The following is a 12,396-nucleotide window of genomic DNA, read 5'->3' as shown; positions in this document are numbered from 1 at the left end:
AAGCATTATCCACTCTATGGCTAGCCTTGTCACCTTTACAGCCAATCACAGTAAGTCGTTGTCGGTGCTGACGGCATTTGGTTGAAGTGCGAATGCAGACCAAACAAAACTGGATCCACGACTTGTAACAACTGCAGTAAGATAGGTGCCTACTACCTTTAATATTCGAGTGAACTGTTTTGTAACTTATGGATTTTCTAATTTATGTATTTCCTTATTTTATTTTGCTGTGTTGAGAGCTTATGAGCTATTCCATGGCGTTGTACATTTTTAACAAGTTAACTGAGCTGAACAGTTTCATATAAATACAGGACCCAAGTAACGGAATTATTTCCGGAACTACATAATTAGCACATTGTTCTCCTGGATCTGCTGTGCTCTTGTTAAGAGACTGTTTTGAGGGAAACACCTTTGTCAGCTTGACCACTTAATAACAGCAATAATAGCAGTTTGGATCCCAGAAGGGATATTTTTCTCAACACTTGTGCTGAAACCATTTGCTTAGCATTATAAATGTGACATGGACAGTATGGAAGCCGAGGCTAGATTGCTTTCCGAGAGCTGTACAAATTGTGTGTCATTGCCATCACCTTCCCTCCATCCAGTGCTTTTGCTGAGCATACCTTTCCACGCATGATGCGTTTAAAGACACATCTGCGAAACTAAGCTTCTTTCTGATCTTGCCTTTCTTACCGTGGGAAGTGCTTTGGCTAAACCAATTGGATCTTGACGCTGCTGTGGACAAGTTTGCTTGTAATCGTCACAACATACGAATCCAGTAGGATGCTGATACTTTATAAAAAGTAAGTAATACTGATTACTCATTTTGGTCACATTATAAAAATTAACTACAGCTATTTGACTTAAATTAGAGGGGAGCACTGGATAACTATTTGATTTTAATAGTTAACTCTTGAATGTAGTTTATTGGTAGTGAATACATAATATTAAATTGCAAGTCACCTTGGTAATTTTGAGTTTACTAAAAACAGAAAAAAAAAAAAAAAAAAAAAAAAAAACCTGTGAAAATATTCTGCAACAAAAATACTCCTGCCCGCCTGCTTGCCACCCCTTCGCCTCCCCTCTTCCAGAATCCTGGAGTTGCCACTGGTACCCATTGAAGCTGCTGATGTTAGCAGACTGAACTCAAGAGTCTCATGCTTCTGTGGCAGGACACCTTTCACCAGCAGATGGCAGCAGTTGCCCTGACTCGCATCATCACTTTCTTTTCTTCATTCTTTTACAAGACTGTTGCACATGGGCAGGCACCCAGAGAGACGAAAGCTTCAGCAGTTCTCTTTTCAGTGTTTGTCTTTGCGTTAGCACGCACCCGTGCTTTACGATGCTCTTCTGTGCTTTATCATGCTTACCAATGCATAGGCTCCTTTTGAACGTTTTTATTTTTCAAGGGGCTACAAAATACCTTAAATCACTCAATCAAGGCGTGTCGCCAGGTGTTCAGAAACGACTCATAAACTGAAAATATCACTAAGCAATGAAAAGGCGCAAACCTAGCAATACAATCATTGGATCGCTTCCAGTGTTTACCTGGCTTCTTCTCCATAGGCGTGTAAATATTTCAATACAGAATGATCTGGTCACTTAAGTTTCTTTTGATTTTTTAAAAGTTAAAAGTTTAAACGTTTACTACTTGACTTTAGCTTCAAACAAGCTTGCAGCTGTAGTCATCTAGTTAGTAGTTACGTGTTTTTTCTATAGACAAGTCTAACTTCCTGCCACACAGTTGCATTACCAAATCTGTCTACTTGATGGCACTGTGCTCAATTGATCTAACAGTGTGTGTGTGTGTGTGTGTGTGTGTGTGTGTGTGTGTGTGTCTATATATATAATTGATATTTTTTAAGGAGCATTGGTATGTCGTATTCTATTGTAATGTATAAGGTAGTAGACCCTGATATTATTGTGATACATTCATGTGAAATTTCTTTGTATCAGATAGTTTGTACCAGATGGAAAAGACGTCACATTAAGATTAGCTGTATTGATTAATTATTCTTATTTAGCTATACAGTAAAAACATTTAGTATAGGTTTCTGTGTAAGACACAAACTGATTTTCACAATATTCTCTCTCTTTATATAATTATTTATAGGTGAATTTATTTTTTGAAGCAAGATGGATACTTGACAAACCGTTGCTCTGCTATTAATTTAAATCTAAAACTTGAGCTTTCTGACATGTCTCTTAATCTGGCTTTGATTTAGACAAACGTGGAGCACATGGCAATATATTGAAAATGTATATTTAAATACATTGGAGAACAAGGGAGGGAAATCAGTGCATGGTAAAGAAATTTAAACCAACAAAGCTTTTAAAATTAATTTCTCACTGCTTATTTATACGAGCAAATATCCCTCTGATCCCACTTGTGTTATTGAAATGAATCTCCTCCCAGTGGCTGATGAGTTAACAATACTGACATCAGCATAAGACCCATGCTTACCTACCACACTACAGAGCTGGCTTTTTAATTGAATGGCAAGGTGTTTGTTTGGCTTTGAACCGTATGGTTAGAAAAGCAAATTAAGTTAAAATTCAGAGAAGCAATGATGAAACCGTGGAGGGGGAATGAAACTCGCTCAAATTGGAGCTGGGAGTTGTTCCATTTGAATTATACAACAAACATACAAGTGTCAGATGTAAAGGAATACATGTGTTGCCTGGGGGCCTGTAAAAGTCCATCTGTTGTCCGATTGTATTTAAGTGTGTCCCGGGGTCTCCATTACTGGATAATGCACATGATCCCCTCTCTCCTGCAGCCTCTCTGAGTATCGTGTCCCAGTGCTCACGTTACTGACGACATCAAGACTGCCAAGATAAACAAGTCTGTTATACCAGGGGGTCAGGTCAGAGGTCAGCGCTGTACAGATGTAGGGGCCCTGTTCTGACACGGAGTTGTGAAACTGGATCCGAGATCACGTCCGTCACTTTCAAAGAGAACCAGCTGCATCTTCACCCAGTCCTGGTTAAGAGATTGATCCGGTTTCCTTCGCAAGTGAACTTCTGACAGGACCGAGCACTAGGGGCATCAGAACTGCACAAATCCAGCCCTCCAGGTCCGAGGTCCTCCTGGGTTTAGAGGCTTCATTAGATTATTAAATGAGTGAGACGTGGAAGGAGGATGAGCTGGTTCTGGTAATTTAGGGTGCAAGTAGAATACGACCAGGAGCGCTCTGGACCTGCAGCACTTGCACACCCCTGGTCTATGTGAATGGTTCTGAGAAAGCCCATCTTAAGTATGGGGAGGGATCCTCTGGTCCTGATTATTGATAGAGCTGCCTTGTTGAGAAGTGTCACTGAAATGAGCCTTTACTCGAATGCCAATTTTCTGATAGGAATAAGAGTCTTAGAACCCGTCCAGAACCTGTCCATTGTCTTATTGCAATCGAAGTCTACCGAAAACTTACCTAACATCTTTTTCTTTGTTTTCAAAACTTATCAGTTACTAGCACTGCTGGAGTTTTCCTCTCTGCTTTCAGACACACAGGAGTTTTTGTTGGGTTGCATAAAGCTAACATCTAACCAATGAAACCAGCTGAGTTGACATCAATGCCCTCGTGAAGACAGTGAAGGGAAACTGTGTGTGTGTGTGTGTGTACGTGCTAAATCAAGTGGACAGTATCACTAATCTTCAGAGAAAGAACAGTCTAACATATGCAGCTGCTGCAGAAGAGAAGATAAAGAAACACAATCACTGGTGTCCTGGAATTGCTGTCTGTCTGGGTGAACATTGGTACTGGAGCTGGCTTACATTACCCACTGCAGCAGTGCAATCAGTCACATTGCTGCAGCCTGCTTTACATGTAATCAAGAGAGGGGATTTACACTATCTGCTTAAAATCCTTGTGTGTGTTTTTGAGCATGTTCTCAACTTTTGGAAACATTTGAAGTTGGTCGAGATATGAAAGAGGGGGAGGGGGTGGAGAGATCTCAGTTCCCTCCCCAAGGGGAGGGGTCCCCCAGGGAGTCCCCCCCCTCCTGGAGTGGAGGGGACTCCCCCTCCCCCACCTCCCGTGTCTCAGGGGGAGGGGCCCCGAGGGCCAGAGTTGGTGGGGCGGGAGACCCTACCCGTCCTCTTTGCCTCACTCCCTCTCCCCTCCACCTTGACCTCAATAGTGTGGGAGGGACCTCTCCTGGGAACACCCCACCTCTACCTACCGTGCTCAATGGGGACTAAGCTTCTCCCCTCAGTCCCACACCCTCCCCATCGCCATCCCCCTCTCCCCCTCCCCCTCCCCCAGGGTCTCATAGTGTGGGGGAATATGTCTCCCCTCCACTGGAGGGTATCTGGAGGGGAGGTCCCTCAAAGGGACACATCCCTAAATAATGGGTGCGGGAGAGGGGAGTTTGGTCTTACCTTCACTAACGGCCTGTGATTGAGTTCCCTTTGTTTTTGCTATGGATTGTTTTGATTACCAGACTTTTTTTATTTTTACTTTGAAGATTAGCACTAATCATGAACACCCTTATAAAAGATTCACAGTAGAACCATTATTTTATTTATTTATTTTTTAGTTGTAGCCAGTGATTTATTTACCCCAATTTTTCTCCCAATTTAGAATTGGCAATTGTATTATTATTAACCCCGCTACAACCCCCCGGAGACTCTGGAAACGACGACTGACACACACGTCCTCCGAAACGTCTTCCTGCCAATCTGTCTTTTTTTGCACTGCAGATCCATAGCGAAGCCTCCAGACCTACAGTGCCAGAGAACAACACAGATCTGAATGGCTCCCCTGCAGACCCATAGGCTCCCTATCAGCCACAGGGGTCGCTGGTGCGCTGTGAACCGCGTATTGCCCTGCCGACCTATGCCCTCCGTACCCGGGTGGCCCTTGGCCAATTGTGCGCCGTGACCTGGAAACTCCCGGTCACAGTCGGCAATGACATAGCCTAGACTCGAACCTGCGATCTCCAGGCTTTACTGGATGCGCCACTCGGGAGCCCCAGAAGTATTGTTAAGTGTAACAAAGTATAGTAAAAGCAGTGTGTAGCCCAGAGGGGCATTATAAAGCATATTAATAAAACATGGCAAACCATGGAAAATCATTGTAATAATAATAATAATAATCATGGAAAAAGAATGTGTGTGAATTCACTATAGTCAAATTTAGTAAGGGGAATAATAAAAAAAAAGTGCACAGACTTTAGGGTTTTAGGAATCAGGCATGATTATTTCTGAGTCTATATGCAACACCCCCATTATAACAGCAACACCCGCATGTGTGCGTCTGTGCAGTGCATTAATATCTAATTCCAAACATATGCAACAGCACAACAAATGTGCTCAATTAATATTTAATGTGTATTTGAAGTTAATACAGAAAACTAAATATTAAAATGGCATTGCTTTACGAGTGCCTGTCGCATTATTTATTGTGCCTCCATGAATTCATCCCATTAAATATTAAACACTATAATTGTCCAGCATATATTATGCATGCTTTAAGTATCTCTTATTGTTTTTCATTCTGCAAATTATGAACATATGGAAGGTTTATTAAAAAAACAAATCTATTAACATTTTTCAAATACATCCTTATATATTAATTGTTTCTACTGCCGTTTCCTAGTAAGAGGCTGTAATAATTTGGCATCTCAGCCCATTGAATGGAAAGGCAAGGGCTGGACACAAACCATTAACCACTCGGTTCAAAGAGGAACTGCTTACCATTCAATTAAAGAGCAAGCTTTGTGGTCGGGAGGTAAGTACAGGTCGTATGCTGCTGTCAGTATTGTTAACTCATCAGCCGCTGGGAGGAGATGCATTACAAGGCCACACGGTACATTTGCAATGCTTGACCTACACTTTACATTTATGATAATCTTGCATTTGAAAAATCTGTGTTTTATTTATCATTCACCTGTAAAAAAAAAAAAAAAACTTTGTAATGAATAGTACAGTGTTCATATAAGCAAAGTTTATCTTCATATAACAAAAATGTCCATGTCAGTCGCTTCAGGGCATGAGGGCTGTATGAAAGAAAGCATTGTTAAAATCCAGAGGCTTTGTTGAGCTATCCCTGTCTGTGCACCTCTGCCAGTGTCAGAGCCAACTTAGGCAGCGATTAGAGAAGGATTTTCAATTTTCAAGGGGTGAAACTTGCTTATCCTGGCTTTAACCTACATGTAGAAATCCATCACGTTCTTCTATTTGTGTTCCGATAGCGAGGAATATTCTGATTTATTCTGACTGATATTGTTGTATTAAACCAGCAGACTGCTCCCTCTGATCCTCAACAGCCAGCTCTCCCAATTCTTTCTCCGTATCTGATCTGTCAGCACTGGAGGCTGTCTTGGTCACATTTCAAGGATCTGTTTATAAAACCTTTATAAATGTGTTATTAAAGGTTTTCATGATTATTACCAATCAGAATGGTTGGGCTTTGGCGGTACCCCAATGTGTTATTAAAGGTTTTCATGATTATTACCAATCAGAATGGTTGGGCTTTGGCGGTACCCCAGTGTTGAGACCCCCCTCCTCCCCAGGGAGGATGCTAATGCTTGGGGGGTGGGGGGGGAGCGGTCATTAGCAGCAGACAGAGCAGCACCCGTATCTTGATGTGTATTGATCGCTGCCCAGGCGTCATCAGTATCTGGTGTCCAATCTGAATGGCTGTACTGTCCATCTGTACTGGTCACTGATGTGTCACCACGTGTCATGCTGCCAGGTAATCTATAGTGTTATCAGTTAGAGCAGCAAGGGCTGAGAGCTGGAGCCACAGGCTGCTGCTGCTGGCGATTCCCTACTTTACCAAGAAACACTTCTGATACAGGAGCTGACACTGGTGAATGACAGGTGACATCTAGGCCCTGGAAAATCTTGCTGACAATGAAAATCCTACCATGAGCAGTGACAAGTAACGTACAAAGTTTGTGCAGCTAGCATTGCATTTTCTACCTTCTGTGTGACTGGACAGTATGGAAGGCCAGGGTTTATACAACACATTTTCACAAACTGTGCCAGGTTGGATCCAAATGATATGATGGTTGTCCCTGCCAATTTTAACTCTCCATAATGTGGGAGTTTCAGGGATTGTGTGACAGCTCCCTGTGGGATCCCCAGCCAAGACTGGCAACTAGGCACAGCCTGGATTCAAACCTGTGCTCCACTAATTGACTCCACCCTGCATTACACTCGGTTGTACCTTTACCAGGTGAGCCACTCGGGGGGGTACGAAAGACTTATAGTTTTGTTCCTGGTGAAATCCTCAGTCTGGCAAACACTGATGTACAGTATCTCACAGTGAAAAAATCTGTCTACTTGTGAGGTTTTGTCATTGGATAATAAATCGCTAATTAGTTGATTTATCTATTTGCAGAACGGCCTTCAAGCCAGATACATTGACTCAATAACCACAGGGCATCAGTAAGAAGAAAAACAAGGGAGCTGCATCACTCTCCCACCCTGCCAATGCTCATCACTTTTATCGACTGGCCACCCTATGATCCAGAACACAGGGCCACGCCTGATCAACTTTCCAATTACCATCCGGCACAAATCACTGGTTAACAGGGTGCCAGTGACCCCCACCTGTGTGCACACAGAGTCGATAATACTGTGCACCGTACCCGTGAACACAGAGTACCACGGTCTGTGCTGCTTACACACCAGCACCCCAGAAACATTCATTCATTCATTCATTTATTTAGTTGATTTCACCTGTTGACCTGAACTCTACAACTCTAGAAGGACAGATGAGGGGCTCAGCTTAAACGTTTCTAGTGCTATTGGAAGTCAAGAACATAGATTTGAAAGCCTTGATGAGCTTGTTTATCTTTTTTGGTTGTATAAAAATTTGAGCTTTGAGATTGATCGTAGTAAAATGCATTTGCAGAAATCTTCATCCAAGCTTTTGTTGTTCTGGATTTCTGAAAAGACAATATACTGTACTTTTAAAAGCGTATCATGTAAAATGATGCACTGTAATTTAGATTTGTAGCTTTACTTGCCTTTAGAATAATAATCTTTAATAATCTTTATTTTTTTATAGCGCCTTTCATAGTGGACCACCATCACAAAGCGCTTTACAAGACACAATCTTGATCAATCTCAACAATCTTGATCAATAATGGAAGCTAACTTCCAATAGACCCTGAGCACAGAGACAGTGTTTCTCCTCTTCTAAGAAACTCAGTGTGCATGCATTCTTAATGACTGCAGCCTGTACAGTATCAGTGTCTTCCTGTTTCCTCTGTTACCGAGCTCTGCTCTGAGATGATATTGCCTGCTGAAGCCTGGAGGTTGTTTTTCATTAGCAGCCTTGATTTTGACATCCTCCCTCGGCCCGGGTCAAAAGGTTGACACAGTGGGTTAATGGCTCCTGCAATTGAGTTAATATAATCTCGTCAACTGCCCTGTGCTGGACTGGATTCACTAATTGATTGGACAGGAAATCGGAAACCAATACCCTCCCTCCCCACTGCTGATAAGCAATCTGGAGATCCTGCACTGCTGCGGGCTGCACTTGTTGTATCTCGCTCTTGGACTCTTTTCCTGTGCATCTTTTTTTTGTTTTTCTTTCTAAAACTCAATAAATAGACAATGAGTTAAACAGATACTGATGCTGCACAAGTGTTGGCCCCTCTTTTTCTCTTTATCAGTGATTTGTTTGAATATTGTTATGCATGGGTTTCTAGTGATTAATCAACTGGGAATGTAGTCTGACAATCTGCTATTTAAGGGTCTCTTTGTAACCCTGCTGTGTCCTCTCTGCTTGGTTGGCACCACCTGTATAACAGGCTCTTAGGCGGAACACTGAGTCTGTCAGTGCTAATGTTGTTCACATTATTACATTTTTTTTGTTCCATTATCACCCAGTAATGGACCGGAAGTTGACCATTTTATCAATGGAGTCCACGTGTTTGGAGGTAAACTCTACTCTGCTGTACTATACTATGCTGTACTACATAGTGCTATGCTATACTACACTACTCTATGCTATGCTCCACTATACTTAACTACAGTACAATACACTACCTATACATTATACTATCCTACCTGTACTGTACTGTGCTACGCTACACCATACTATAATATAGTATAATTTACTTTACTACACTACACTAATTTACTACACTACACTGTACTATCACATCATATGCTATGCTGTTCTTTGCTATACAGAAAGCAGAGCCTTTGTACAGGTCACAACCTCACTGCATTTCTAGACTGGAGAAAGATCTAGTTAGTTCAATGCAAAATAAGAAAAAAAGAGTAGAACTGGATTCCAGCAATTTGTCTCAGCACTGTACTTACTGAGAGGATCCACCAAATGACATTCACTGGCAGAGCAGACAGACACACGGCAGTACTTTGTTGAGAAGATGATAACATTTCTCACAATGATTTCACCATTTAAACCAATTTTGGTCAAATAAAAAACCAAAACTAAGAGCTGCACACATACAAAATATATACATATGACTGCTCCCAAAACAGAACACTTGCAAGGAGATCATAATTAAAGCAGCTGGCAGTGTGCTGCTTGTTTAATAGTCATTGCATTAGCCCTGAATTAAGATGCTGGCGATTCGTTTTAAATGGTGATGTTGCCGGGCTGGCAGACTGGTGCTTGATTAAGACATGGCTGGTTGGGGTGGGGGGATGGGGACTGGGGGTTGATTGTTACATTTTTGTCTGAAACGCTTGTTGTCAGTCAATCAGGATGTTCTGCACACTGATGCCAGCATCTCGCTAATCTCCCTGCCAGGGAATGCACCAGCGGTGTCTGTATTTGTTTTTGTTATTGATTTATGTATATATACCTGTATATATTTATTGAAATGCCCAATACTCAACCGCTTCTTATTGGCTTGATGTCTGCTGGCCAAGTGCAGCTCTTTTGGGCAGGTTTATACCTAGGCAGTCCATTAGGTGGCAGCGTGGTACTGCCAAGCAGTTAGTTGCGTTGCCAAGCAAACCAATGAAAGTATGTCACTGGACTTAACAGACAGGCAGCTAGACCAGTTTGGAATGCAAGCACAGGCAGGTTGATGGCTATGACAAAGGTCTAAGAGTTTTGCACTAGCCCTCATTGGGAACATCAAACACTCACACATATATTCTGATGCAAAACCATAATAAACTGTTTGGAGAAAACCTCTTTTTCAATTTCTGAAATCAAGTTACAGACTTTGCTGCGCTGTACCCTGCTCCACCTGTGCTGTACCCTGCTCTCCCTGTGCTGTCCCCTGCTCCCCCTTGTGCTGTACCCTGCTCCCCTGTGCTGTACCCTGCTCCCCCCTATGCTGTACCCTGCTCCCCCTGTGCTGTACCCTGCTCCCCCTATGCTGTACCCTGCTCCCCCTATGCTGTACCCTGCTCCCCCTGTGCTGTACCCTGCTCCACCTGTGCTGTACCCTGCTCCACCTGTGCTATACCCTATTCCCCCTGTGCTGTACCCTGCTGCCCTGTGCTGTACCCTGCTCCCATAACTTCAAAACACAAAATCATAAATACAAGGTAAAACTTCTAAGCAAGTGACTCAGTAGACAAACATTTCGGCTTACGTTCATAATGGGAGATCATAGGTCATGTGGATAAAATTGCTTTGAAACTAACAGGTCTCTCTTTCAATCAGAAATGTGGTATTACTATTCAGTCTGCATTGTTTTCCAGGACAGCGCTCACAGACAGGCAGACAGAGATGTGAACTGTTCTGTGGCTACAGCGATCTTGGTGCTGCTGTATGCTATATGAATCAACAGGACAAAACAAAAGCCTGGGCTGGACTCTAAGGACTCTAAGTGGAGATATGGATCAGAGTTGAGAACTCGGTGCTTGTGTTCATCTACGGTATTTCTATACAGGAGATGTAGTAGGAGTAAATAGTAGAGGTGCACATATAGACTTATGTCACATTTGTATGTATACAAGAACATTAACAAATGACAGGAGGGCATTCGGCCCATCAAAGCTCATCCGGTTCCTAGTATCTGATTGATCTTGAAACATTGTCAAGCCGAGCCTTAATGGATCCCAGTGATTCAACATGGCTAGATAACCCACTCAATACCCTTGCCCCTCTGTGTGAAGAAATGCCTCCTACCCTCTGTCCTAAGTCTGTCTCTACTTCATTTCTAACTGTGTTATCTGGTCCTGGTTTCTGTGCTTTGATTAAAATATATGTTAGGATTAACATTCAACTCATTTTAAGGTTCATCTAGAGAATTAGAGGACCACCTGTCCTGTGTTATGCTAGTAGCAAGAGAAATGGTTTATTTTTTTTCTTATTAAGTTTTAGTTAATATACCTTAAAGCCTAAGCTATGGAAATTAATCTTCCCATTGACCTGACAGCACAGCCCAGCTTCTTTCCAAAGGCACATCTACTTCTCTCTTTGTTTGGAAAGACGGGAATAGATCCGATTCCCCCTCCACACACACACACACTTACAAACAATACTCTGCCAATTAATCACACTAAATTCAATGAAGAGGCAGCTCTTAACTCTGCCATTGCCTTCTACAATTACATCTTTCCTATCTCTGTGATTAACGTATTTATGGATCTGGCAGAATTTTTGCTTACGCCTTCCCCACCCCTTACCTAACCATATCTAGCTGTAATATTCAGAAATCAAATGACTGCCTTATTATTTTTATTATTATGGACATAGTGCCCTGCGGTGTAGTAGTGGGATGTCTTTCTGAAGCAGCTCCAGCTACATGAAAGCACAGACTCATCACTTACCGACAGGCAGCTGATTTAACAGCATTTGCAGGGTTTCCCTGGAATTACAGGCTGAAATTAAGTGCAACATGGTGCAGTACAGTTTGGATAAACAAACATCACAAAGGCTCCATAGCAACAACAGAATGAATGATTCGTTTAAAGTCTGACTCAGGGTGGAAGCAGCAAATAATTCCTAGGTGCGTAGCCGCGCTATTGTATTAATGTTGGCTTTGTCTCGAATTTTCTTCAATCAGAAGACTGATATTGCTTTGTACACTCAATGCACCTTATAGTTATAGTCTAATTTACCCCCAAGCAACCATTTCTAACACAGCTGTCTGTACAGAACTGCAGAATTATAATGATGGAGGCACTAACCGAGACTTGTCTCATTGTTTGTTAAAATGAAATTTTAACTGCTCTTAGTGCCGCTGCTCAAATATTTTCATTGCTGCATTTTTATCATCTCAGCTGGGAGAGTGCGTCGAACGGTTTCGAAATGCCCAGGTCCTCATCGAAGTCGTCCGGAACTTCTCATTTCTCTTGCCTTTCCCCATTCCGGTGATGCTGTCTCCATAGCGTCCCTTGACCCTTCAATGAGTGACTTCATTCAAAAAAATCTGTCAGCTATTCTTGTATCTGAGCCAAGATCAAGGCAGACTGGATCATAAATTAAACTCTGTAACCCTAGTGTA

The 12,396-nt window shown here is 42.3% G+C and overlaps 1 long non-coding RNA gene across 1 annotated transcript; it reads left to right on the top strand.

The window, feature by feature from the left end:
- Positions 1–69: 69 nt before the first annotated feature.
- LOC121321976 lies at positions 70–5,796 on the top strand. Its single transcript, XR_005950991.1, has 3 exons — positions 70–145; positions 703–803; positions 4,700–5,796. It is a non-coding gene; the product is annotated as an uncharacterized LOC121321976 (long non-coding RNA).
- Positions 5,797–12,396: the final 6,600 nt, after the last annotated feature.

This window comes from Polyodon spathula, chromosome 10, assembly GCF_017654505.1.
Source record: "Polyodon spathula isolate WHYD16114869_AA chromosome 10, ASM1765450v1, whole genome shotgun sequence".
In the NCBI taxonomy this organism is placed as follows: Eukaryota; Metazoa; Chordata; class Actinopteri; order Acipenseriformes; family Polyodontidae; genus Polyodon; species Polyodon spathula.
The sequence above is the reverse complement of the archived record's forward strand: the minus strand, read 5'-3'. Positions and strand labels throughout refer to the sequence as shown.